Source organism: Canis aureus, chromosome 24 (assembly GCF_053574225.1).
Source record: "Canis aureus isolate CA01 chromosome 24, VMU_Caureus_v.1.0, whole genome shotgun sequence".
In the NCBI taxonomy this organism is placed as follows: Eukaryota; Metazoa; Chordata; class Mammalia; order Carnivora; family Canidae; genus Canis; species Canis aureus.
The window spans coordinates 34,926,328-34,949,900 of record NC_135634.1 but is presented as its reverse complement, the minus strand read 5'-3'; the positions used below and the strand labels follow the sequence as shown (position 1 = coordinate 34,949,900).

Here is a 23,573-nt window from a genome sequence, read left to right as displayed (position 1 = left end):
GGGACCTGGAGATCACTCCCTGAGCTGAAGGCAGACCCTCAACCACTGAGCCACCCAGGCATCCCTGGGTTGCTGAATTTTAACCACAATGAGGGACTTGTTGCTTGTCTGCTCTCTTGGATTGGAACCCCCTTAAGAAGGATAATCAATTCCCGTTGTGGTAACTGCTCTCCAGCTCCATACTTGCCTGTGCACCATGGGACTCTGACCTTAATCCTTTTGGAAACTTTGCACCAGCTAACATGTCCACATCTCATAGCTCTGTGAGGGGGATAATTGGGGGCTTCCCTGACCAGCTATCTGCTTCAATGCTCTCATGCCCATTGTGCTTAGAGCCTCATCTCCGTGACCCAAACTTTTACAGCACCTCTCACTCCTAAAGATTTCCACAGGGCCCTTTTAGAACACATGCTCCTACATCCCTAGTCTCTTCTCACAATGTTTCTTTTATCTTCTTATCATAATTAATCTTAACCTGAGAACCTGAGAACCTTATGCCCCTGCCATCCTCTCCAGAAGAAGTTGCTCATTCATTCATCTCCTTCCTCTACTTCTTCATCCATACTCTCTAAGAAGATGATCTTGTCTCCTACTCCACAGACACATGAACCATCAGAGGAGAAGGCCTTCAATTCCCTGCCTTCCAATTTCCTACTTTTCTGAACCCATTCATCCTTCCCTTAATGCCCCAATGTAAAGAGTACTTCTCTCCTTCTAAGGTGAGGCCCCTTTATGCACTTGATTCCACCTTTTTTCTACTTCTTCATTTCTAGCCAATGGAATAAAACAAGGAGTGAAAGCAAGAACAATAAAAATTCTTTTAAAAGTGGACAAAATTACCAGTATTAACAAGCACATTGGAAATGTAATTGCTTCCCTATGAATAAAAAAAAAAACAGCTAAAAACAATGGAAAAAAATGAGTCAATTAAAATATGAAATTGTCCCTAAAGCACCAATACTTAAAAGCCAGATCAATGTAACAGAATAGAAAGCCCACAAATAAACCCAAGTTTGGATGCAAATTTCATATATAATAATAGTAGAATTGCATACTAAGAGATAAGGGAAGAATTAGCCAATGAAAGATGCTAGGACACTTAGAAATTTTCATAGAAGGGGAAAAATTAAATTCTTAAATTGTGAAGTATCACTCTCCAAATCATATACCCAAATAAATTAAGATGAATTAAGTAATTCAATGTAAAAGGTGAAACAAAAAAAAATAACAAAAACAATGGACTTTTTCTGCAATAGTTGAAATTATAAGCAAAAATAGAGTTGACTACATAAAAATTTTCAATGTCTATATTAAAAACACGCAGTATTGTTAGAAGTCTGGGAACTCTGTGTTATCTTTGCAATTTTTCTATAAATCTAAAATGATTCCAAAGCAAAAAAGTCAAACACAGATACACACAATATCTATTAGAATTACAAATCCATATATCCTTTTCCACCTTTGAAAATTTGTTTTCCAGATATACTTGCACATGTGCAAAATGGCCATGCTGACAAGCTTCTCCTGGACCCGTTTTTGCCACGTTATTTGCAAGATATTTTATACAATCTAAAGGACAATTATAAGAAACTGTTTTAAAACAATGAGGAAACTTCTGATATGGAAGTATGTCAGACATCCACTTTTTAAGTAAAAATTTTTTTAATTTAAAAAAAATCTCAAAAAATAAACAAAAATAAAACAAAACAAAATGTTATATAATATGTTGCTTTTGAATATAGGACGGAAGTGAGGATATATTTTTATATTGCTTGTATGTGTAAAAAGAGATGTTATGAGGATACACAGAACACTAAGGAAAATGGTTTGGTGAATGGACAAAAACTGGGGAGGGGATAGCCGGAGACTTTGATGTGTATCAACTAAAAAATTACATCAATAGTGCCACTACCATGTGGATGCAGTATCTATTAGAAACAACCTCCAACCAGAAAAATACTTCAAAATGCCACAAATAGCATTAAGGAGTATGTAATGGCAGGATTTCAGACCTCCTATGCCTCTATCAGAGGCATACATTAAAGAAATATTTTTAAGTCCTGGGATGTTCCCTTAGAACTCAGAACCTCTCATCATATTGACACCCATTTACTCTGCCTTCCTGAAGGTGCTGTTTTCATTTCTGTATCAGGCTGGTTATTCCAGATGCCATTAGGACGAGAAACCCCAGGATGGGAACATCAATGAAATTCCTGTCCAAACGTAGCTGATGAGTGCTCCCATGATGAGCAAGCTGTCTACTTCTCTCTCCATTGTCTAAGAAATCACTCAAGATGTAAGCATCCAGAAGTGGGATTTCCAGCTGTCCAGATATGAATTCATCCTCCTTGTAAACTCAGTAAATCCAATCATATACACACATACACCAGTGTTTCCCAAGAATGACCAGCTGGTGTTGGACTGGGTGTCCAGCAGAGTCATGATACTTGCAACAAATTAGTATTTCTTTGACTTAATCTCCTCTTCAAAACCTTGATTATTCTAACCCCTCACGCCTTTGTTTGGTCCTTCAGAGTTCCTGGGATCTTACAGCTCAAGAATGGCCATGTAGCCTTGCTCATCTTGTCCTCCTCCTTGGTGGCCCCGACCTCATCAAGCAGCTTTCATTGTCTCTGCAAGAATCCCTCCCCAGGGTCCTATGATGATGCTGGGTCCCCAAACCCCAAAGGGCTACTGATGATCTCTGCATTCTTGTGGCCTTGCTGCACTTTCTTGCTGTGTGCCTACAGGTAAATGCAAGTGTTGAAACTGCCTTCTACCTTTACAAAATCAAATTTGGGACTGCAAAATCTGTGCTCCATGTGGTGCTAAGACTGACAACCCCAGGACCCCAGCATCAACCACCAGAGAAGGGTCAAGAAAATAGTCCTAATGCATGTCTTGCTGTACTTCAATCTGCCCTTCCCCCAGTACCAGCCACTTACCCCAGACACTGCTACGATCCTTGCTACACCATGCACCTGTACTGATGATTTCCATATTTGTCCATTTGCCTTCCAGGTGAGTCAAGTGGAAGGTCTTCTTTAGGAGGTTTAAGAGTCTTTGTCCTGAGGGCTGGGATCAGACTCAGGAGCCATTTACCAGCTGCTTATGGGTGTCTGGGGATCACTGGATTTACAGTGAGCGCATGATTTAGGTCTTCCCTCCATGTGCCTAGTAGACACACATACACACAACACACACACACACAAGAATGCACCAGTATACACTTAATTATGTATTTACAAACATGTGAACACTGGTATGAATTTATATGCATTAATGCATGACATATTATTAACATCTAGAATATCTCATTTTTTAACTCCTTATTGCTTATCTTCAGAGTTAGGGCTGATTTGAGACATGTGGGCATCCAGAGCAGGCCAGTAAATTGACATCCCTTTAAACCATTATTCTTCAGATGTTTAGCATGTATTTAGGGCCCAAAATTCATGTTCAGAAGGCTCACGTGTTCTCTTGCTCAGCAGATCAGGAAATCCTCATGTCAAGTCTGGGATGCAGTTGGAATTAAGTATATTTTTTGCAATAGAATATCTTAGTATTATCCCTAATATCACTATAATATTACAGTCTTAAAAATGTCTCAACTCTGCTTTTTCAAATCACATTCATCTCTTGAGGGCCCACCAGAGTGCACTTAAAATAAATAATACTGACCATCTACTATGTGGCACTGGCTGAACTCTGGGGAAAGACAGCCTGGGGAGAGGAGGCCATTCCTGACCTCAAACCTAGGGATAGGATGGGATGGACAAAAATAATTACATGAAGTATACAAGTATACAAGATTTTAGAATATAAGAATTATATTATATAGTGGCCATATCATGTATTGCCCTAATCTGGATATTTTCGAGAACAAAAAGAGGGAATTATTAGTAAATTATCAGGTGGGCACCTGGGTGGTTCAGTTAGTTAAGCGTGTGACTCTTGGTTTCAGCTCAGGTCATGATCTCAGGGTCATGAGATCGAGCCCTACATCAGGTTCCATGCTGGGTATGGAGCTTGCTAAAGATTCTCTTACTCCCTCTCCCTCTGCCCCTCCCCTAGCAAACAAACAAATACATAAACAAAAAATCAGGAACATCAGACATAAACCAGGACTGTCCCAGGCAAACCAGAGGGTCATCTTATTAATTAACAAAGTGACACATGAACTTGGAGAACAGAGCATAAATTCAGATTGAGAAGATGGCAGAAAAGTTAACTAAAGAACGGTAATGTTTGAACTGGAATTGGGATTAAAAATTGGCCCAAGCTTGGGCCTTTCCAGAGAAGGGACACAGCAGGGACATTTGGGGGGAATTCCAGGAATACATTTAATGAATACTCCAAAGAGGCCTGAATGCAGAGTGTAAGGTAGAGTTCGTGACAGGTGGCGCAGGAAAGCTGGATCAGGTCCTGGTGGTGTGTCTCGCAGGTCTCACTGAGGTGTTTGGATTTAAAATTTTCAATAACGGGAAACTCCTAGAGATTATTGAGCATGAGCAGGAACAGATCAGTAAGGATGGGTAGGAAATAAATTAGAGAAATTGAAGGCTGGAGTCTGAGAAACCAGTTGGGATACAGTTCAATAGTATAAGTAGTGTAAGGCAGGGAATGGGAAGAGTGCGGAATTCTGGTCTAGACTAGAAGTCTTGGCTCAGTTGTCTATGAAAAAGGAGGGGAAAGGTTTCTGGACTGGTGGATGAGCTTAGTGCTGCCATTAGCTGAGGCAGTGAGCATTGAAGAAGCCAGTTGTTTTGGGGCAGACTGAGGGATGAGTTAGTGCATTGTGTTAGGTCTGCTGAACTTTGTGGTGCTGGTGGTGTCTTCTGTGCAGAGACAGAGGCAAACAGCCCCACCGACATCCTGGGGTTTGCAGGGGGACCCTGCTGAGAGCCACCCTCTGGTGGCATGCTGAGAGAGAGAGCAGTGCAGTCTGGTCCCAGAGCCTTCCAGTGGTTCCAGAAACCAATGGTGTGAAGATGTGAGGGAAAGACTATTGGGAGCACAGGCCTCACTGCTGGGAGTTACTGACAGCCCTGGGTGCTGCGGCTGCACACAACTACACAGGTTGGTAGCAGAACCACTGTGCTGGGCTGTAGCTGATGGGCTCCATGTGGAGCAGCCGCCAGGGAATGCTGGGGAAACTCACTCTCCATCCAGCTAGTCTGGGCTCCCTCTGTCACCATGACACAGCCACCAGCAGCAGGAATTGTTGGATTTCCCTCATGTTCCATACCAAGGAGCAAGTAAATCTGGTAGAATGGAAGCCTGGGCACTGTGTAGGCCTGCACCTGGCCTGAGAACCTAGGGATGCCCTGCCCTCCCCCTTGAGCTAGTCCCTAAAAAATGATTAAGGGTGAGACCTCTGTGTTCCCAAGGGCAGAGCGGTCCAAGGCTTCTGGGCAGGCTGAAGTAACATAACTAATGGTGTCTAGAGCCAAGGGCACAGCCCAGAGGCGATAGCATGGATTCCTTGTTCTCTGAGATGCAGAAGCAGGCGGGTCCCTGTCTTTCTGAGCGAGACAGCACATCCCTAGCCTATTGGCTCCACATGCTGATGTGTCGTTCTTCATGTCTACATAAGAGGAAATGGTGACCGCCTGGAAAACCATCAAGTAAGAACCAAACCTTGGTCTGGAGACCTTGTATTTAGCTCAAGCTTCTGTAACAAAATACTATAGGCTGGTGGCTTAAACAGTAAACATTTATTTATTTATATCAAGCCTGATACAGACTCAATCCCAGGACTCCAGAATCACTACCTGAGCCGAAGGCAGATGTTCAACCACTGAGCCACCCAGGCATCCCAACAGTAAACATTATATTCCCACAGTTCTGGAGGCTATGAAGTCCAAGATCAAGGGGAATTCCTGGTGTGGCCCACTTCTTGGCTTGCTGATGGCCACCTTCCCTCTGTGTCCTAATGCGGCAGAGGAGAGAGAGAGAAAGGGAGCACTAACACATCTGCTGATCTCATCGTGGGGCCCCACCCTCATGACCTCAACTAACCCTCATTACATCCCAAAGGCCCCACCTCCAAATACCATCATGTTGAAGGTTAGGGCTTCAGCATATGAATTTGGGAGGATACAAACATCCAGTCCACAATACCTTGGGACTGATTTTAGCCTTATATTGTCACTTGCTGCAGGAGCGAGGCAGCAGGGGTGAAGGTGCCAGGGAGTGTCATACTTTCCTCTGTGTACTCTCTCTTTAAAAAAGAACCCTGAACAGTATAATCAAGATTAATCCCTATCTTAAGTGTGTCTCTTAATTGCACCAGAATACACTTTAAAATGGGCAAGTCTTATCCCTGGAATGTACGTTTAGGATTAGGATCAATTTTAGACATGTCATTTCTTTAGCTAAAGTGAAGGGAAAACAAATTTTATTTGATCTTCTATAAGATCTTTCCTTAGCGTCTTTTACTTCTCCTGCCATCAAATTCTTACCTTGATTGAAAAGCCACGTTAAATGCAAAGTGAATTCTTTACCTCTTTGCACAGAGATTAGCAATCTCTGGGCGATGGGAGCATCCAGTGACTCAATACCGCCAGTACTAGATGTGAGACCCGAGAAAAGTCGCTACACTTTCTCATCCTTCATCTCTCCAGTTACAGGTCATCTCTGTTACTGAAATTGAGTATACTTGATATTGAGAACAAATGTCTGAATTAAAAAGTGGTGGGAACTAGATCTTTAAGAATCAAACAAAACCTTAAAGATAATTTTATCCTACTTTATATAAAAAACACATATTTAAATTAAAACCATGTTTTATTCTGAGCATGAACAAAGGATGACCTAAATATTCATTCTTTCTTGGAGTGTGTGATTTTTCTGAAAAAAAGTATACTCTGGCAGAGTACAATGGCTTCCACTTCTTGATCGAGTTTCATCCTGTAATTATAAAGAGGAACATTCTTGGAAAGATATTTAAGAACTTTATTAAGTTTTTCAAGGGCTTCTCTTAATTTAAGGATACTCAGACTTTTTTTTTTTTAAAGACAAAGAGAGCTCACACGTGCATGAGTGCAGGGGTGAGGTAGGGGTGAGGATGGGGTAGGGACAGAGGGAGCAGGGGGATCTTAAGCAGGGCCCATGCCCAACACCCAATGTGGAGCCCAGGACAGAGCTTGATCTCATGACCCATGAGATCATGACCTGAGCAGAAATCAAGAGTCGGTGGTTTAGCCAACTGAGCCACCCAGGTACCCCTGGACCATTCTTTTTTGGAATAAATTTTAGTCACCATTCTTAGGATTTTCTCTCCCATTGACCATTTTATTTTTAGCAGCTCTTCATTTATCAGTGGTCTTGCATGTAGTTGAGCAGTTCTTCCACATAAACTTGATTTACTTTATGAATTCTTTAGGTAAGGGATTCAATTTTACTTTGCAACCAGTTGGCATTGTGTGGATGTTTTTAATGATTGGGGAAAGACTGAACAACAAAAATGTTGGCCCAAAGGATGAATATAAACACCGTGCTGAGTGAGAAGGGATATTTAGTCACTAGTTTTCAAGTGGGCATTTGTCTAGTGAAAATTTTCTTATTAAAAACACTCTTGCTTCCTTACAGTGTCAGAGCTTGGACACCTGGATGATTCATATTGGGATAATGAGGATCTCCTTTAGTTTTTAGGATCTGAACCATATTACTGCCATCCTTCTTAAATTGAAATAGTTAAGAAAGATTTTTTTTAATCAAAGAGAGTATTACATATTAAATATTTAACATTTTTCTAAGATCTAACTCTAAGCAATCGTGAATGTAAACTTCTTGAGTAATTTTTTCCATCTTGGTAAATCCAGAGGCAAGAACATACAAATTCTTAATATAAGCAAGACATTGAACAAATAAATAATTTATTGAATGTTCACTAGGGTGGAAGTGCACATAAGGATTCTTCTCCTAATTAGCTATGACATTACCTTGATAATCTTTTAATCTCTCAAAATCTCCACTGTAAAATGGAGGAATGGGACGTGATAATCTCCGAGACTCAGGCACAGCTCTAATATTCTATGATTCTGTTCTATCCTAGGTGATATGTAGAGAGAATCATTGTTTACCCAATTTTCTGGAATCCCCTGGTAAGTTACAATGTTTGTGATTTGGAAAGAATTTTAGAAATATTAGCAGGCCAGTGAATGAGCAACATTAGAGTGGACATTCATTACCTTGTTTTACTGTTTTTGAAATTTGATTTGAGAGAAGCAAATAATATTTAAGCTGCAAGGAATTTGAATTTCAAAACTAAAAACTGTAGGTTTGAATTGGAAGATCCTAACTAATTGCAAATTCTTGGGCCTAGAGTGGAAAGCAGCCCTGATACCACTTCATGAAAAGAGAATACCACCCACCCAGTATCAAGGTAGCAGTGCTCTTCATCAAGTGGGGAAATTTGGCACATATCCCACACACAGAAGTGCACATTTTTTTTAAAAGATTTTATTTATTTATTAATGAGAGACACACACCACACACAGAGAGAGAGAGAGAGAGAGAGACAGGCAGAGACACAGGCAGAGGGAGAAGCAGGCTCCATGCAGGGAGACCACATGGGACTCGATTCCAGGTCTCCAGGATCAGGCCCTGGGCCGAAGGCAGCGCTAAACCCCTGAGCTACCCAGGCTGCCCAAAAGTGCACATTTTAAAAACTTCCCAGCACAAATATTCATGACTGCTTGCTTATCTCAGGCTGCCATTTGTTCAGAGAGAATCCTTGAGCTGCAGAGTGTTTTAACAACTGCCCAAATGTTCAGGCCTAACCTTGAGTTTGTTTTGGCCAGAACTCTACAGAGGTGTCGAGCTATATCTAAGCAGTGGCGTAATAGGAATAAAGCTTTGAAAAACCTCTCATAACCCTACTTATTTGAAGGTTTTGTTGCATCACAGTTGATGGGCTAAGAATCCTTGTCTCCCACCTGCTCAGTGAATGTTTCTGGTGCCAGGAACATTTCCTCAATGCTTGTTATCCGGCCAGCGGGTCATTAGAAGAGAGGGTCTTGTTTTTTGGATAGTTTCTCATGCTTTGGGTAGAGTACCTTAAAGCACTTTGGGAGGCCAAGATTCTATAGGGTCTATTCTTTATCTCCTTTGTAAATACTACTCTGTAAATACTTTGTAAATTCCATTTAGCACTTGGAAACTATGCATGGTTTCACCTCATTTTGAAACTACATCAACTGTGTAGCTCTTGTCTTCTCCCACCGAGATCTACAACTCTTCCAGGGAGGAGCAGGAACCAAGTTTTCTGCTAGGTACTGTGCCCATAGCACTTTGAAAGTCTATACAAATCATCTTGTCAGGGTAGTAAGAACATGGAGCATTTTTCCTTGTTTTGAATTTGCCAAGATTATAATGTGTTTTATTATTATATTTGTACAAAGATAAATCAAATATATTAAATACTCATGTTGAATCATTCCACTGGATTCTATCACTTTGTTATCCTCTCCTTCACATAGCTCTACATGAGCTGTGTAAGAGGTACACAATAGACCTGTTGACCTGTCCCAGAATTTTACAGGAGAGTCGATCACAAATGAACACTCTCCTTTATTCATTCTAAAATATTTTGTTGTCAGAAAGTATCCAATGAAAATATTATTTTAGAAGTGCTTGAATCCTTGACTCCTTATTTCATATTTCTTAAGACGTTTTTATGCACCTAATTGCCTACAGGAAACTATAAAAAAATCATTACAAAGGTACATTTCACCAAGACACTAAAAACATGTAATATAAGATAACCATGTGATGTGAGTACAGAAAGAGAAAAGAGAAGTCAAAATGTAAATCTTAGGCTCAGTCTGTAAACTATTTGTGTGAAATATGAGTCAGAGATCAAAGAAATTTTGAGTTCTTCTCCAGCGCTAGAACATTTTGGGAAGAGCATAGGGACAAAAGCCATGGAAGTTTGCAATCTACTCCTCGTGTGATTAGAGAGAAACCATCAGACCATTTCAGGAAAATCTTTGGGAATTTGTGGGATTTCAGAAACTATTTTATGTAGGGAGGATTAGTAAACTTTTTAGAGAGAAAGGATGGCACTCCAAGCATGTTGCACAGCTTTGAAGAAAGCACAGGTATCTCTAAATCAGTAATAATCCAAGCACTTCTAAAACTGCACAACAAACTAACGTCATTCATTCTGCCAACATTAACTGAGGACCAGCTATGTGCCAGCCTCTGTCTAGACACTAGGGTCCCTTTCCTAAACTACACCCACTGTGAAGGTGTATCACTGGTCTCACAACATAGATGAAGACAGTTGTATGGGAGGCACAGAGCGTATATGACCTAGCCTTCCCCTCATGTAGCTTCAGGTTGGTAAAGAACATAACATTTACATGTATGAAACAGCTGCTAAATAAAATATGCTATAGTAAACAGCAGCTTTCCAAAACTGTCAAAAGTTGAGTCATTCTGGAGAATCCATCCAGTTTTCTGGATGTCTGGGAGACTGTCCCTTAGAACACAAGATAGTAGTGTTAATGAGATCAGTAACTGTATTTAGCTCCAAAATACCAGTACTTGCCTTAGGATCTGTTGGAAGTATGTGTTCAGAACAGTTTATTTTCTACAATAGAACCATCTGTATTTTATTGTACCCATATTTTATGGTTTTTCTACGTTGTCCTTTGTAATTGCTTTGTCAGTACCTTTTAATTTGCTGATGATTATCTAGCACGGTTTTGAGAACAAATTAACTAATTTTATTAGGTTTGGATGTAAAGTTCCCAGCGAGTTAACCCTAAGGAAGCCTATAGATTTCTTCTTTTAAAAAAATTTCCCAATCTTTGAATAGACTGCTCAGAGCTCCTCTCCTCCTCCCTCTTTCAAAGCTTTTAAATCTGATCCTTGATTTTTATTCTGGAGAATTGAGAAATCAGGAGAGCTGAGTGCTAGGTGGATAAGGTAGTATTATATAGTAAGTCTACTAAATTGAATGTGATTGGGCATTAAAATATCACAGACATGATTTTTGAAGTTATAAATAGAAAGCAGATGCACAGTTCTAAACGATTCTATAAGAAAAGAGTAGGAATCGTGTAGAAGTCTTTCCTCTGGAAAGTGTGGACTCCGATTTTATTGGAAACACTTTAGGAATTATCAATCTTTATTTTTTGAAGGATAGTATTAAGGCCAAGGATGTTAAGCAACTTGTTCACTTCTTCAGCCTCACATGGAGCCAGTTCTAAAATTTGGTCACTTGACTTCTAAGTCCAGTCCTTGACATATTTATTGTCACTGATAAATGAACAGATGTTTCTGACTAAGCCATAGAGAGTCTATCTGGAGGCCCGCCTTAGGCCTTCACTCACTTGACAAAAGCATTGAAGGAAGGAGGAGCCTGGAAGCACATGCTTCACCTTTTCTCAGAGACTCCACATGGAGAAAATGACTGACCCCCATTTCTGGTGGTGGCAGGCCAGGGCAATTGGACCAGCCATCCAGAGTTGACGTTGTATTGTGCTAAGGTGTCACTAGGCTAAACAAGGAAGATGAAAGAGGAGACCTAGAGAATGGAGAGGATTATAGAAGCTGCTTTTGCTATGAGGGCATTTGCTGATCTGGGCTGAAAAAAAGTTTTAATGAGCTTTATTAAGGTGTAATTTACATTAAATGAAATCCCCCCATTTTAAGTGTACCGTTTGATAAATTTTGTCACATAACTACATCCACTATTAAGAAATGTAACATTAAAAAAAAAGAAATGTAACATTTCTCCAACCACTATTTTGTGCACCAGAAACTAATATAACATTATATGCTAATTATATTCCAATAAAAAAAGAAATATAACATTTCCATCACACCCAAAAGTTTCCTTGTACTGCTTTGCAATACATCTTCTCTTTCCATCCCAGCCCCAGATCTGCTGATCTGCTTTTGGCCACTCCAGTTTTGCCTTTTCTAGAATTTCATATAAATAGAATCATATGGGGCAGCACAGGTGGCTCGGTGGTTTAGCGCTGCCCTCAGCCCAGGGCATGATCCTAGAGACCCAAGATCGAGTCCCACGTTGGGCTTCCTGCATGGAGCCTGCTTCTCCCTCTACCTGTGTCTCTGCCCCCCCTTTCTCTCTGTGTGTGTGTCTCTCATGAATAAATAAATAAAATCTTAAAAATAAATAAATAAATGGAATCATATAGTACAGTCTCATGTCTGAGTTCTCTTATATTAATGTGTTAATATGGTTAATATGGTGAATTATATGGATTGATTTTTCAAATGTTAAACTGACATCCAACTCCTGGGGTGAACAACACTGGCTTATCATTTATTATTATCCCTATTGACAGATTTCATTTGTTAATATTTTGTTAAATATTTTATAGTTATGTTCATGAGGGATATTGGCCTGCAGTTTCCTTGTAATGTAATGTAATGTAATGTAATGTAATGTAATGTAATGTCTTGGAATGTTCTTGCCTTGTCTTGATATCAGGGTGATGATGGCCTCATAGCCTTTTGAATTAGGTAGTAGTTCCTCCTCTTCTGTTTTCTAGAAAAGTCTGTATAGACCTGGTCTTATTTCTTCCTTAAATGTTTCATAGAATCCAGTGAGATCCTCTGGGCTTGGAGTTTTCTTTGTGAAAAGGATTTTGATAATTAATTAAATTTATTTAATAGATGTAAGGCTATTCATATGATTATAAACGTTATTGTGTTAAGAGTTGGATTTCGTTGTATTACATTCAAGCATGTCCAACTGAAGGGGAGTTAGTTAAGTCACTTGTAGATCAGCTTGATGCTTTTGAGGCTTGCCCTTTTAGTTTTTGTTTTTGTATTTTTTTTAGGGCAGATTTTGTCCTAGACAAAACTACTAAACTACTAAAGCATAGTTCTTTCTAAAGACTCTACACCAAGCTCAGTGGTGTGCTGGTGAATATTTAACAGCTTGTTCTCTAAGAAAAAAATAACCCAATTTACAGCGCTTGTTTACTTTCTATTATGGCCAGTTTCTTTTTTTTTTTTTTTAATTTATTTATGATAGACATAGAGAGAGAGAGAGGCAGAGACACAGGAGGAGGGAGAAGCAGGCTCCATGCTGGGAGCCCGACGTGGGACTCGATCCCGGGACTCCAGGATCCCGCCCTGGGCCAAAGGCGGGCGCTAAACCGCTGAGCCACCCAGGGATCCCCTATGGCCAGTTTCAATCTACCAATGTGACATCAAACATCTGTCAAAATCCCTGAAAGTTAACAATCAGCTACCTCAAGTTTGTGCAAGCCTGCTCCAGCATCCATCACCCATGCCCACGTATTAGGAGTTCTCTCTACCCTGACTGGTCAAAGCAGGAATGATCCTTAGCTTTACACGAGCTCCAGAAATTGTTTCATCAAATGCTTTCTGGTGATTCTTTGCCTGTCCACGTGCAATCACACTTCACACATGTGCAGCTAGGTATTCAGCCAACGACTCAAATAGAGACACCTCTGTATATCCCAGAGCTACTTTACTCTCTCTCTCTCTGTCTTTGTTTAGCTCCCTTCGGTTCCTGGAGATGCAGATATGACTAGTACATGGTTCTTACAATTTAGATTCAGATTTAGACCTATAAACAGATAGCATCAATATGATGTGGCGAGTGATACTGTAGAAGAATGTAGAAGCCTTCCTGGGAACTCAGACAATGAACAAAGAGAGAGGAGAGGCACCCTTCAATGATGGTGACAGTGTCCACAGCTACTGCACTGTGGGCTTTAATTTTGGTGCTTTGCATTTTAAGTTTCTTATCATCCTGAGCAGGTTTTTCTTCTCTTTGGCTCCATCTGCTTTATCTAGTGGAGATTCCTTCCAGATTTTTATGTTAGAGTGTTAATTAATTTCCATTTCATTTTTGTATTTTTCTAGGTCTCCTTGGATATTTTAATGGGAAATTGAGAGAGTTAGAATTAGACTCTGTGTCCAATTGCCAAGTCATTATTATTATTATTATTATTATTATTATTATTATTATTATTATATTAAAGTTATAGTGCTTCTAAGGACTGGGTTCTCTTGAGGAGGTGTTCCCTTTGGGGTTTTGGATGCTATGTCAACACAATGTTTAAAAAAAGAGTCTTAAAAAAAACCCCAAACACAATGATTTCCAAAAACTTTACCACCAATGACCCCTTTCATTTTTTTCTCCCTTGTATAAAACAGGTTTTAAGAGACATCTTAGAAATACATTATTTAATAAGTAATAAAAATTAATTTGAGACATATACCATTGCCAAGTAGAGTTTCTTATTAGTGTAAAATATTTTATTGGACTTCATGTAATTTAGCTAAAAGCAAAAAGTTGTAAGAGGCATTTACTGAGAACTTACTGTATGTCCCAGCACTATCCTAAATGCCTTCAACTCAGGTAAGCCTCCCAACAATCATATGATACTGTTGTCACCCTCATTTTACTGATGAGGAAACTGACGCTCAGGATGTTGACTACATTGGACAAGATTTCACAGCTATTGTGTTGAGTTTTAGGCAGTCTGGCTCCACCCTGTAAAATCTTAATCTTTATAATGCATAGGTGATGCTTGAATGAGACCATTGGTTACGTAGGTGTAAATGACTGATTTCTGATAGACTTTATGAAACAAGGAAAGCAACACATAGACATCTATTACTAACTCTGGGGGCATGTCAGCAAAAGCCTCTGCTCTGGGACTTAGAATATTGATTCGTATCCTGAGCTTTGCATTAAATAAATGTCACATACTCCGTATCATCCTTCATGAACCCAAAGAATGCCAAGACACAATAAGATACAACCATGATATATTAACTGGTAACATACACAGAGGAGGGCAGACTTACCCAGCATGCTTGTAACCTAACCAGAATTTCCTTTAAAAACGGAGCTTATGTAAAAGAGGAACACCTCACCCAATAGCCTATTATCCTGCAAATATGTATTTAGGGACATTTGAAGTTATTCTATTTACCTAATCATTACTAATGGCTACTTTGGATCTATGACAGCTGAACATGTAAATACGGCTCTCAGATCCTTCTCAAAGTATGATACTAGTCCAATAGACCATAACAGCTTCTTCAGAGAACAGGATTTCCTGGAAGCAAAATCTGTTGAGTATCCAACAGCGCTCATCATAGGGCTTAGGAGTTTCTTGTTACAACTTTCATGCCGTTTTCTTCCGAGCTAAATGTCAAAATTTACCAGGAAATTTGGGTACCACCAATATCTGATACCAATAAATGTGAAAGCCAAACTATGATTTTTTTTAAAAAGATGAGAACAGGGCCAGCATGATTCTTCATGGGAAATAAATAGATAATAGGCAAGGAAAAGGGTTTTAAAAAGGGTCTGTGCAGCCAAATCAAATATACAGAGTAGTAAAGTTGATGATACTGATCACTAGATAGTAAAATAGAAATTGCTGATCTTATCCAGATGGAACACAGATATTTTTCCAGCATGTTATAGCACACTGAGAAATGATTAACTTGACTGGTGAATGTTCCTCTGTGATCTCATGTCATACAGAGAATATCCTTCTCTTCTGCTTTGCCTGTGGGAATAAAGCATGGCTCACGAGACCCTGTTCAGCTCCTGTTTTCATTTCCAAGGCCTGCTTGAACGGTGCCCCATCTGGGTGGATTGAAACAATGGAAATCAGTCTCACAGTTCTGGGGGCCAGAAGTCTGAGGTTAAGGTGTCAGCAGAGCTGTGCTCCCTCTGAAATCTGTAGGGGAGAATTCTTCCTCGCCTCTTCCCAGCTTCTGGTGCTAGTCAGCAGTCCTCAGCCTTCCTTGGCTTGTGGCTGCATCTCTCCAGTCTCTGCCTCTGCTGTCACATGGTGTCTCTGCTCGTGTGTGTGTATGGTCACGTAGTGTTCTCCCTGTGTCTCTTTCTGCCCTTCTTACAAGGACACTGGTCATGTTGGATTAAAGGGCCCATCCTTATCCAGTGTGATCTGATTTTAACTAATACATCTTGCAAGAACCCTCCTTCCAAATAAGTTCACGTGTGATGTCTGGGGCGGTAGGGCTTCAACATATCTTTTTGGGGGACACAATTTAACTCCTACAAGCTCCCATCTCTTCAATGGGGACTTCCCAAATCACTCTATGGTCTGTATTTTTGCTCCCATCTCTTTAATGGGAACTTCCCAAACTTCCCAAATCACTCTTCAGTCTGTATTTTTTTTTTTTTACACCTTATAGGTCTGTAGCTATTCATTTATGTACCATACCATATGCATCTACTCCTTATCCCATGTTGTCTCCTATTACTAGCTGTTCTTTACTACTCTATGTCTGAACTCCCTGATTTTATTGTGAACTCTTGGATTGGTAAGGAATTTGTACTCAAACTTATATCCACAGAGCCCTGGAGCAGTAAGTTGATATCAGTAGCTCCTTCCACTCTTAGAGCAATTTATACCTTCCAAAATGTGTTCGCATACATTATCTAACATGATTCTTTCAAAATCATGGGTTAGATCACTAGCATTATCCTATTTTGAAGTCCAATAGAATTCAGATTCACAGAGGGGAAGCAACAGACCAAATTAATGATATGTGGCTTGGGCTAGTCCCAGTGCCTTTGATTTAAAAATGTCTCCTTCCTCTCTACATTCCATATAACTTGATTATTAGTGAGCTGAGACTCCCTTTGGAAAAACTTCTTCCTTGGTTTGAAGGCCAAGTGCGTGAGACAAGAGAGAGAAGAAAAGGGATATGAGTCCAAAGCATCCTCTCACTAGCATGAGCAGGCTGGAAGAAGTCACAAAACCACCCAGCCCTCCTTCTGTGTCTTTGATCAGTGGTCACACAAAAATGTAAAATCTCCGCTTTTCTTAGACTTAGACCCTACCCCTTCCTCTCCTGGGCTAAGACAGATGCTCTTCCTCTGGCTTTTGTTTTGATAGAAAGTATTGGTGGAAACTCCTTCAACCCTCCTTCTGCCTACCTGACAAATGGCAAGAAGCGGGGTTGGAAGAGGGGGGAGGTCTGTGAGCAGGGACAGAAATTAGTGGCTTCCTAAGCAAGGATTTGCATCAGCTGTAGAGACTCAGCGGCCTCCGTGTGCATAAGCACCAAGGGTCCCCAAGCTCCAGCCCCTGGAGTCATGAGGAACAGAGGGATGGAGCGGGACAGGTGGAGAAGCCCCTGTTGGGAATAGGCTCGCATACCGGACACCTGTTTCCACTGTCTTCCTTTCTTTCCTGGGACTCACAAAAGAGAACTTGGAAAGTGATAATCAGCTTAGAGAAAATGCAAGAGGTCGCCTCTGATGGGAGGCGGAGAGGAGAGATGGGGAGGGAAAGGAGACAGTGGACAGGGGAGAGGGGAGAGGAGAAAGAGAGAAGTAACAAAGAGATAATGAGAAAATGCTAAGGAGAAAAACGAATAGCTTTTCTCTGAGAAGTGGCAAGCTGATATTTAACTGTGAATGATGCTCCCTACTCCAAATGGATAAATTGTAAGCAGAATTTTACAGATGCATTGAATTTTACAAAGCATCTGAATTTTTTATTTTTATTTTATTTATTTATTTTTCAAGATTTTATTTATTCACGAGAGACACAGAGGGAGAGGCAGAGACACAGGCAGAGGGAGAAGCAGGCTCCCTGCGGGGAACCTGATGTGGGACTTGATCCCAGGACCCCGGGATCACGACTTGAGCCAAAGGCAGATGCTCAACCCTTGAGCCACCCAGGTGCCCCAACATTTGCACTTTTTAAAAAACTGGGAATTCCCTCCTCAATACTTTTGCCTCAAGACTTTCCTTCTATTCCTATAAGCTGGACATCAGCTAGCAGTAGTCACTAGTGAGGTGATTTAATTTAAGAGAGAGAGAGACAGAGACGGGCGGGGGTGGGGGGGAAGTAACTGAAAGTAATTTGAAAGTAATTATACCAAAAATAACGGAATAACTTCCATTGAAAGACAGTCCAAATGTAGAAGTACCATCTGTTTGCACAGATGAGAAATGCAAAGAACATTTAGGGACAGGTTCTTTGGGACTCTGTGACAGATTGAGTGGGTGGCTGAGGCCCTTAGCAGAGTACTAACTCTAAATCAAAAGACAGGTAGAAAAGCAAGATGTGCATGTAGTGTGGTTCTGTCTGCCTTGTAAACCCATCCTCACCTCATGCTTGTGTGCACTCTGAGACACCACACACACACACACACACACACACACACACACACAATCTAGCCCTCCTACACTCTTAGAACTGGGGACTGGCCAGAATCTGAGGACTGAAGCTCTTAGCAGGATCAGGGCGGGAGCAGCTCCACGGCTCTGGGTCAGATATAATCTGAGGATCCCCATTCCAACATGAACAGAGAGTCCTGAAAAAAAAAAAATATGTGCCAAGTGTTGAGGATTCCAGGAGGCTCCGAACCCTTAAAGTAATGAGGGATTCAGGCCATGTGTCCTTGTCCTGTGCTACTATGATAAAACAGATCAGGGTTAATAAAAAGTTACTGGAAAAGTTAGTAAAGGGCTGGAGCTCAGGAGGCCCAAGTGCAACCCCGCCTCTTCTCTAAGCACAACACTTTCCTGTGTATCTGTTTTCCCTTCTGCAAAGTGAAATGTGTTCTTCTGTGCTTTAGGGCAGTGCTTCTCAGATTAATGAGTGTTCAAGTCACCTGGGATATTGTAAATGGGAAGTTTCTGATTGAGCGGTTAGGATGGGGTGAGGACTTGAGGTTCTGCATTTACAATAAGATCTCAGGTTGGGCAGCCCGGGTGGCTCAGTGGTTTAGCGCCGCTTCAGACCGGGGATCGAGTCCCACATCAGGCTCCTTGCATGGAGCCTGCTTCTCCCTCTGCCTGTGTCTCTGCCTCTGTGTGTGTGTGTCTCATGAATAAATAAATAAAGTCTTAAAAAAAAAAAAAAAAAACAAAACCTCAGGCTGCCAGGAGTCTACATGACACGTTGGCCTGAATTAGGAAGATGCAGCCCTGAAGAAACGTTTACAAAAAGAATCCTTTTCTCCACACAATTTGGGAGTGATAGGCTGGCTAGATTTCAGCCTGGGCACTCTTTTCAGATGGTGCCATTGAGCAGTGCCCAAGCTGCCCAACTGTACAGGGCAGTCCTGACTATGTAGAGGCAGCTTTTTCTTGGACTATTGCTAAGACAGCCCTGCATGTGATCCATCAGAGATGATCTGCTACTCTCTCTCTCCTTCATGGCACAACTCAACCCAGCCCATTCTCTCATTCTTGCATAGGAATACCTGTTTTTCTTCAGATACTGCTAGAAGGACATATGGGCATGAACTGATTTCATCTCTACTCAAAGAAGAGAGTTTGGCCTCTGGTTCCTCACCCTCCAATGCATCCTTACTCAGCCTGGAGCTCAAAGTGGAGTCTATATTGTTCCCAATGCACTGCTTCTGCTGGAGTCTTTACATTTGAAATTTTGTATCCCATTGCATTTATTATTTTTTTTAATTTTTATTTATTTATGATAGTCACAGAGAGAGAGAGAGAGGCAGAGACACAGGCAGAGGGAGAAGCAGGCTCCATGGACCAGGAGCCCGATGTGGGATTCGATCCTGGGTCTCCAGGATCACGCCCTGGGCCAAAGGCAGGCGCCAAACGGCTGCGCCACCCAGGGATCCCCCCCATTGCATTTATTAAGCCAGGAACTAAACAATTAAGCTCCTGTATCTACTATCAGTACGTGATTATTACCTGGTTTGCTCAAATCTTTTGTTCCTCATCAAATATCACATCCTTTTATAGGGGATCACACATAAAGGCAAAGAGCCAAGGGCCTGAAATTTCACTCAGCTGTATGTTTACCTTGGATGGTGGGATTCAGCCCAATGCTGGACTCTGAAGCCTTCCTGGCCACACCTCTGCCCCGGTTGCCTTATTCTGTGCTATCACTGGAGAGAAATCCAAAATATTTGTTTCCTACCCAGTGCTGCTGACCTTTTTCCTTTATAGAAGTTCAAGGTCAAGGTTGTGAGAGTCAGGGAGGCAGTTAGGAAAAGCCCCCCAGCAAAACTGAACTCAGCTATCCCAGGCTTTCTTCAAAGGTTTGGCACTGCCTATTCACATATCTTTAGAAAAGAAACTTTCAGCCAAGGACAGAAAATTCTGGTTTCTCTAAATAGCAGATTAAAAGGAACAGCAAAGTAGAATGCAAAGATCCCTGGGCTAGGAATCTGGAGGTTTTCTATTCTACTAACTAATTCTATCAACTAAATGTGGAAGATCTCTGATCTTTCTAGTCTTCCGATTATAAGAGTTTCGTGGCTTCGGCAATGTATTTTCTGTTCTGTTAAGTTAAATTTATAAAGTAAGAACAAATGCTGCGTGTTAAGACAGTGGAGTTGATTTGCCATCTAAATATAATTACATTGTTTTTTGCTTCAGAAATTTTTAACAAGTTTTAATTCCGTTGCTTTTCAGCCCCCAGATTTAGAGGTTGGTTTCCTATCGCTAATAAAAGACCAAGAACCTAATGGAAAAAATGGAAATGTATATAAACAGGTTGCTTACAGAAAGGAAAATACAAAGGTCTCTTAAATACATGAAAAGATGTTCAGTTTCACTCCTAATAAGATAAATGCAATGAAAAGTACTCCGAATCATCATCTATCACCTATCAGGTTGGCAAAGATCAGAAAGTTTGACAATGCAACCTAAATTTTCTATCATAAGGGACTGTTTAAATGAATTATGATACATCAGTATTATGAAATAATATAGAGCTGTAAACAAACAAAACAAAGAATAAAAAAGCTTCTCTCTGTACTGATAGGGAAAATGTTCAATATCTTATAGGTTATGGTTAAGAGCTAGAGTGAAATAGCAAGGTACAGAATGGTGTGTGAAGCACGTCACCATTTGTTTGCTTTGTGCAGACAGCATGGATTTCTGCATGTTTCCCCATGGGTCTCTTGTTGGGGGTGGGGACAGAGGATGGGACAATTGTCAGGGTTTTTCTTTAAAAAAATATTTTATTTATTTATTCATGAGAGACACAGAAAGAGAGGCAGAGACATAGGCAGAGGGAGAAGAGGCTCCATGCAGGAAGCCTGATGCAGGACTCGATCCCAGGACACTGGGATCAGGACCTGAGCCAAATGCAGATGCTCAATCACTGAGCCACCCAAGTGCCCGTCAGGCATTTTTTTTAAGGTGTGTAGATGCCACACAAGCAAGATGAGAGGGCCATATTCATAGTATGGAAGGCTCTGGTGTGCTGCCCAATGTGCTTGCCTCTCCAAAGGATTCCCCCTCTCCTTCCATTTTCCCTTCACATTTGATGTGGTGCTATGAGCTGGGGCCCTTTTGTTTTTATTTTTTAAAAAAGATTTTAGTTATTTATTTGAAAGGGAGAGAGAGTGAGCATAAGGTTTTTGTGGGAGAGGCAAAGGGAGAAGCAGACTCCCTGCTGAGTGGAGGCTCAATCCCAAGACCCTGAGATCATGACCTGAGCCAAAGGCAGATGCTTAACTGACCGAATCACCCAGGCACCTGAACTGGAGCCCTTTTAAACATGTATTCACTGCTCCCTTAGTCTCTCCCACCCACACTTAGAAGCACCCCGTGCAGGTAGGCACCTCACTGCAACTAGAGCCTGAGCAAGAACAATGCCCAGAGAGGAGGTGGGTGTGGGGATTGGGAAGAACCTAAATGGTCTCATTATTCTAGAAACAGCTCCAGAGCTAGATTTGCTAATCAAAGGAGAGCAGAGATTTTTTTAAAAGATTTTATTTATTTATTCATGAGAGACACAGAAAGAGACAGAGACACGGGTAGAGGGAGAAGGACGCTCCCTAAGAGGAGCCTGCTGCAGGACTCAATCCCAGGACCACGGGATCACGCCCTGAGCCAAAGGCAGACAGACGCTCAACCACTGAGCCACCCAGGCACCATTCAGAGATTTAAAAAGAATATATCTCATTGATAGAAATACTGAGAATATATTTCAAGGAAAATGCTAGCCAAAATGCAGAATATTTTGGGTCAGCTGATATGGAGAAAAGAGTTAATTCTCTCTCATTATGAACCCTGATAACTGCTCTGGAGGCTCAGTTTCTCTTCCCACATGTCCCCAGCCTGAAGGTTCTCTGAGATGCTCTTGGAAAGGATCTCTTTTGCTTCCAGTGATTTGGTTTGTGACTTCCTGGCTTGGCTTTTTCTGATCACACAATCTCATTTAAAACAAAATTGTTTCCACCACTGTCACTAGTCTTCCAAAAATAAATTTTCTGATCTTTCAAATGGCCTGGGGAGGGAAGAGGGTTATTATTGAAAGAAGTGTTTCTGGAGTAATTGCACGCCTCCAGGCTTCACTATACAGGTGGCCAGAGGGACAGGAGGTTTCGGTGCTGCTTTTCCTGGCTGCTTCTCTGCCAGGTGGCTGCATTGCCCTTTTTGGGCACCTCTCCATTCAGCTCTCGCTGCTGCTGTCAGCACCTGCTCCCTCTACCTTCCCTTTAGGCCTCTACCTGGTGAGGGATGTCCTTGCTGCTCCTGCTCGTGCAGGTTCCTGGTACATCATCCCTTTAGGCTTTTCCTAAACCCTGCTCACACCCTTGTAAACAGTTCCTTAACCAACTCTCAAATTACCCTTTCGGAGAGTGCCTCACATTTTCTGCAACCCCCTGGCTGAGACAAACCCCACTTAGAAGACAAAGAATCACTGACAGCTGCCAATGTTTGTAAGATTTTTGGTGCAGTTTTTTTTTTTAAGATTTCTTTCTTTTTCTCCTTCTCCTTCTCCTTCTTTTCTTCTTCTTTCTTCTTCTTCTTCTTCTTCTTCTTCTTCTTCTTCTTCTTCTTCTTCTTCTTCTTCTTCTTCTTCTTCTTCTTTCTCTTCTTCTTTAGAGCAAGAGAGAGAGCACAAGCAGGAGGGGCAGGGGGAGAGGAAGAGAGAATCTCAAGCAGACTGCGCTGAATGTGGAACCTGGAATGGGGGCTTGATTGCATGACTCTGAGATCATGACCTGAGCTGAAACCAAGAGTTGGACCGCACCACCTATGCACCTGCCCATTTATGAAAGATTGATTGACTGATTTATTTAAGAGAGAGAGGTGCAAACAGTTTTCTTAAAGCAAAGTCAATTATATTACCTAGATGGCACAGTGTTAAAGAAAATATTTTATTTTTGTCTGGCAATTATGAGGTTGAGTTTAGACAGATTCAAGGCCATTTGTTCACACAATTGTTTTGCAAAGGACTTACATGGCCACCGACATACCATGAGCTCTGATTAGATCTCAGTGAGTTTGTAAAAGGAATAACATACAGGATCTCTGCCCACCATGTGTTTTCAAACTATTGGTGGAGTCAAGACACTCACAGAAGATAGAAAACAAAGCAGTATGTGAAAGCTGACTTGTTCAAAATTCTAACACATAAAATAGAAGAATCATCTGATTCGGTTTTCCTATCTACAGATGCGTCCAGCGTTCTAATCAGAGCTAAGGCCTGAACCCAAGTCTGGGTATTTCAGGGCAGATCTGCTTATCTACCCTACACCGCTTCCCCTTTAACGTAATTCCATATACACTGGTGGTGTCCTCTAGTGTCCCATGAGAGTTATCTAAGGCAAGA

The 23,573-nt window shown here is 41.2% G+C and overlaps 1 long non-coding RNA gene across 1 annotated transcript; it reads left to right on the top strand.

Annotated features, from left to right (window-relative positions):
- The first annotated feature begins 2,397 nt into the window (after positions 1–2,397).
- On the top strand, positions 2,398–22,724 carry LOC144296032 (uncharacterized). The gene is made up of 3 exons (XR_013363173.1): positions 2,398–2,750; positions 8,060–8,108; positions 19,225–22,724. It is a non-coding gene; the product is annotated as an uncharacterized LOC144296032 (long non-coding RNA).
- Positions 22,725–23,573: the final 849 nt, after the last annotated feature.